We start from the raw sequence: 6000 nt of genomic DNA, 5'->3' as shown, positions 1-6000 counted from the left end.
AAACACCTTACCGATTGATTTGTTGTTTCTATATGTACCCTAGATTACAATCAAAATCAAACTTACTTAACAAGGTAATACAGATATGTAATGTTAGTAACTTCTTCGAAGGAGTAACGATCATCAGCAATGAGGGAACGACGGAGGAGGAGGAATGTCAGTAATAATAGTGTACCCACACTTAACATTTTATTAAATCGTCGAAAGGGTCCGTACGTATTGGTTTTGGCTTGCCGTACGCCTCCCTAATGTCCGGGACAGCATTGTCCCGTATCAAAGTAATAATTGTTGATGAATGAGTTTCCAGATAAAATAAAAGCTCGTACACGCTCCATTGTCACAAATCCATCGCCGATTGATCAGATACATTTAAAAGCTCCAAAAATCGTTGATCAGATGTGATATAAGTGTAATCTGCTTATCTGACTGGCTAATGGAGTGCGAAGCGGACTGGGAAAGCAGGGATTTAAGCTTTTTACTGCTACACCTGCCACACTACCGCGCCAAAATAGGAAAAGTAATATGCACTAATGTATTAATATGTATGTGTAATTATTCATATTAAGGTAAAGTAAAATGTACTTAAAATACTTCATAAAATACATACCGGAAAACGTCAGGTCTCAGGTCATTGCTTCTTATTCTGTATATGAAGCGCGCTCAAGACTACGCAGCGCGAAGCCGCGAACGCGAGTGTGGAGTCGATTTCACCACACTCGCGTTTGCGGCTTCGCGCCGCGATTCGCGCACGAGTATGGAGGGCCCTTATGAGTTAAGACAGTTAAGAGTACCATAACATCTCATTTCTAACCTCATCTGTTATTAGATTTAGATCACTACATATACCTAATATGATAGATAATAATATAATATGTAGGTACATTGATAAACTGCTTGCTTCCTTAGTTCATTCGGTGGGCGTAAGGAGGCCGAAAATGTATATTGAAATAACTCTGTTGTGGTTAACTTAGTTATGCTTCTTCAACGCATAATCGTAATGTTATCTTTACCTATAATTAATAAAGCTTTTACTTTTATGTTTTCCAAACCTTTAGGCATAATTATAAAAATTAAACGGAAACCACCCTGTACTGATTAACTTTTTCCTGCAAACGAAAAGCAGAGAACTATTCATGTCATTCATATAAATAATTGTTCATGGGATGTCTGGAAAGGCTTTTTGAAAATGTAATTTGGCCGTCATGAGAATTGAGTTATTATTACTAACATAGAGAAGCCATACCAAAAAATGAAATTGTCGCAATCGCAACCAATACCACGCGACGAAAACGTCGTAAGCGCCGTGAAATTAATGGCGCTTACGCGTTTAGGTCGCGAAATTCACGCTCAAGCTATGGTTTGATGTCAAAACAACATCAACTCATGGCGCAAAATACTGGTTCTTATACGTTAGTACCTAATAAATAATAGTTCAATGGTCATGAGCTCTGGTGGGTTAATTCTGGAGTAAAACTTTTATGTATAAAAACGAGTTGGTCAACGGGTTTTAAGATTTTTAAGTCGAAAATTGCTTGACATGTTTCGCTTCCTGAGCTCCTCGTTTTAAAGCGAAACATGCCGAGCAATGTTCGACTTTAAAATACGTGAGTCGTTTAAATTAATATGAGGTGTAGCTTTGGTGCTAGGACAAGCGTTTTCACATTGTCCAATCCAATATCGGATGTCGGATAAGACTACAAAGAAGCAAACAAGTAAAAAAGTGCCCAAGTATATTTTTATTAATTTAATTATTGTTTGTTGTTCAAAAGAACGCGTTAATGCAAAAATAAAGTACTTGATGCAAAAGGGCATTAATATTCTAGTAGCTGTCAAAGGTCATCCGACATCCGATATCGCATCCGACATCGGACAATGTGAAAACGCTCTTACAATATGCGCGCAAATACCTTTTTTTTTTTTATATAACGGTATATTTAATTACCAAATAACGGTATTTTTTTTAAATTAAACTAGCAACCTCATTTCCTCTAGTTGATTTCGCATCCAGAATCCCAAATGTTTTCGCAGTACGGTATCCCGAATCAATTCATTAAGACTTAGAAATTTGGTGAGCGCCGTGGCAATATATAAGGCGGGCTAATTGTGCCAAGCGCGGTAATTGGGAGTTATGGCTGTGCGACTGAGGGCTTTTAGCTAATTCATTAAGGTTCGGCAATTGTTTTGTTACTTTCGACGTTGGGTTTAAAGTCTTTTATTCGTTTTTTCATCACAATTGCTCGTAAAAGGTGTTATTAGGTACACGTAAACTGAACTGAAACTAAAACACGTAGGCGATGCGGTCCGTAAATACTATAAATTTCGATCTAGGATTGCTTACAGAACTGCCTTACTAGGCCAATTCAAAAGTAGGTACACTGAAATCAGAATCATATTTATCTAAATTATGTCATTTAGTTATCGCGCGATTCGCTCGCGCCAATACATGTACAGACAAGTACGAGCGAAATGCACGATAACTAAATGACATCATTATATCATTCTGATGTCAGGTAGGTTCGAATTGGCGTATAAGACAATGTATTGAGTCTTTAAATCCGTCAATTACGTATTTGCTTTTTGTAAAATAAATCAAACTTAAATAAACTTATCTTAGCACTTACAAAATTAACGAGTTGAGGACTTGTTTGAAGAAAGTGTTAAGTTTTTGTTGTCGCAAAGTTCTTATTTTGAAGAACTAAGTTTAATTTTGAACACTTCATTGTTTAAAAATAATTATGTTCATAACTTTGAAAAGAGTTATGTAAAGACTTGTTTGTACGTAGCGTTTAAATTAAATTATACTGCAGATGTTACAGTCACCCCAATAATATTATACAAGACGATCGATGCTCGCAATAATTTTTGATCAATAACAGCCTGTCATATATTTTTACGCGCTTTGTCATCTTATAGTTTAACTTTTAATTTAGGAGACAAACTAGCAGAGGAATTGCCTGTACCCAGGGGGGAAACTAGGCCTTATCGGGATTAGTCCGGTTTCTTCACGATGTTTTCCTTCACCGAAAAGCGACTGGTAAATATCAAATGATATTTCGTACATAAGTTCCGAAAAACTCATTGGTACGAGCCGGGGTTTGAACCCACGACCTCCGGATTGCAAGTCGCACGCTCTTACCGCTAGGCCACCAGCGCTCTGTAATATAATATAAAATATTTGTTCCTGCGTCATGGGTGTTTATGTATCTAAGTATTTATATCCCCGCAACCCAAGCCTTACTAGGCTTACTGTGGGACTTAGCCAATTTGTGTAATAATGTCCTATAATATTTATTTATTTATTCCAAATCAACATATACCTACATAAATATTTACAACCATAAGCCCAATTCGTGAAAGCTTGCAACCTGTTATACAAGCCCTGGTATCTGTTCTACTCTTTCTATTACAGTTACGGGAGACCGAGGCGAGTTGTGACAGAGGAGAGTAGTGACATTGTCGATTTTTTGGAACCTATTAATTGTTAGCGAGCTCACTGTTGCGAGCGTTAATTAGCTAGTAACTTGAACTAACAAACATGCGCTATTGCGAGCTCGTTATTAGTTAATATATTCCAAAAATCGTCGATGTCACAACTCTCCTCTGTCACAGAAATCACAGAATATATAATAGTACTAGGTACAGAAGATTCATTCTCTAGCAAAACGCGTCTTCTACGCGCAAGGCGGCGCAAACGCGTGCATGCGTCCGTTCCATGTTCCATAGCGGTGCGCGGCAATTACTATAGCAAAACCTCAAAATTGGGGCGGCCGCAGGTACTTGTAGCGCGCGACGAAATCGCGGAGTGAGACACGCCCGCCTCTGTCACAACTCACCTTGGTCTCCCCTACTTTTTATTTAGTCAAGGTATACCTACAGGAAATTTCAAAGACGCCAACTACATCTTAAAGTCACCCCACTAGTATCAAAGCAAAGTTTAAAGCGACGCATTAGAAAACCACACAATGTTGGAACATTCGCCGTCAAGCGGCCATTATTCATCTGCCGTCTCCGAACGAAGTCGGTCGGCGCCGCCTTAAGTGGCCGACTCCTGGGATGATCTTCTAGTTGCTTATCCAGAATTTGTTGCACTAACCAGACTAAATAGATCTAGAAATCCAGCAAGTAGTATAGTTTACTTTTTTTTTACATATCCCAAACAATAAATTTTAGCATGGCTCCATAAGCAAAACTTGACTGTAGAATGAGGCTACGTGGTGCCTCAACGTCTGTTATGTAAAATTTTAGGGCACCTAGGATATATTTAGGTTGATCTAAATATTTCCATATAGAGCATCCAAGAGATACATTATCAAACGCCCGCAAACAAAGTGTTAAAACTTTTAAATGATTTCAAGAAATATTAGAATATGTCCGGATAAATTACAGTTATACTACACAACACCCATGTGGGAATACCCAAGTTCATAATTATAAAAATAACAGTTCGAGGCAAAAGCTCGCTTACACTCCGTAAGATGAAGCTATTCCTACTCAAACGAGCTATCGCCTCAAAAAAAAAAATAAGTTCAATCATTTAGTAAGTGTCCTCAATAGTTCTAGATCGTGATATATTATACTTATACTAATTTCGCGAAGCGGCTAGTAGGTTAGCAATGAAAATAACATCGTTGCCTGGCTAAGTGCCCCACTTTATAATAACTTTAATGTTCTGTTGTTTTCCTTTGTTTTTTTTTCGTTCTAAGTGCCCACTGTCACTTGTTTGTTTCTACTAGAATGACTGCTTTTGGTTCTTGATTATATTTATCTCTCTATTTAAATTTCTCGAATGAAGGTTGTGATTTTGTTTATTTTATCGCTAAACCCATTCTGGTTTTTATTAACTAGAGTCTATTCAATTAATATTTTGAGTAAAATGTATTAACATGGAGTGGCTCAGAATGAATCGGTTAATGTCTGATTTCATTTTAATATTATTTAAACAAATATCACTTTCAAAGTCACCTACAGTGTTTTTCGCCAATTAAAAATATGTAAATATTATAGCGTAATTGTTAATTATTTCTGGAAGTTTGGAACATTTGTTCAGCTTGAATTTCGAGAAAATATACGTTTGTTACAAACGATATTTCTGGCACTTGTTTTATAGTTTTATGTTTTAAATTCACAGTATTAAAGTTTAGAAGGGGTTAAGGCATAAAAAAAAACAACAGAAAACGAGTCTAAATACATTGTATCTTCATAAATAGGTAGTTCCCTAGTTTAAGTGAACTATGAAGATCTAGGTATAGACTCTTATAAATTCGGTAAGTACCTTTTACGGATGACTTCACCTTGAGAGGAGGCGTAAAGCCAGGAAGTTTGAAGGAAAAAAGATAGGCGTCATCAGTCAAAGTTTATCCGACAGGGATGAATATTCTATGGTTAATATGTACAAAATTTAAATCGAAAAATGAGTAAAGCCAACCAAACATGTTGCGCAAAGTAACGTTCTCGTCGATTCGCAAAGCCGCAAAGCAAAATAGCACGTCAACAGACCAGATAAGGCTTCACGAGATCAAATCTCGAAATAGCACGAGAGATTTATTGTCTCCTCCCAAAACCCGCGTATAAACCCTATCACTTTACAATAAGACACAAATCCGTTTGCAAGAGATTCGCATGCACGCAACGCCACCACGTACGTAGATACAATTTGTCAAATTCTCCGTAAGCCACTTTAGGAATTTAAGAAATGCAATATTGTTACGTCTCCTGCGTTTTGACGGGTAACAAACTGTTTTTGGGATGGGTTCGGACAGTGCTTTATTAAGTTAGCTCATGAATATGTGGCTACTCCGTTTTTAGTTTGGGGTATCTGCCCAGCTCACGGACTGCCCAGTGCGAGGATCCATGTTTCTTTTTCCCGACGTAGTTGAATTTTGTAAGTTTTAATAGGGCGAAAATGTAGTCTTATTTTTTGTAAATTAAGTATTACTTTGGTGTGAATATCTGTAATTGGGACACATAATTATGTGTTGAAAGGCTGGTTAGTGCTTACGA

The sequence above is a fragment of the Cydia strobilella genome, chromosome 7 (assembly GCF_947568885.1).
Source record: "Cydia strobilella chromosome 7, ilCydStro3.1, whole genome shotgun sequence".
NCBI lineage: Eukaryota > Metazoa > Arthropoda > Insecta > Lepidoptera > Tortricidae > Cydia > Cydia strobilella.
This window is presented reverse-complemented; position numbering follows the sequence as displayed.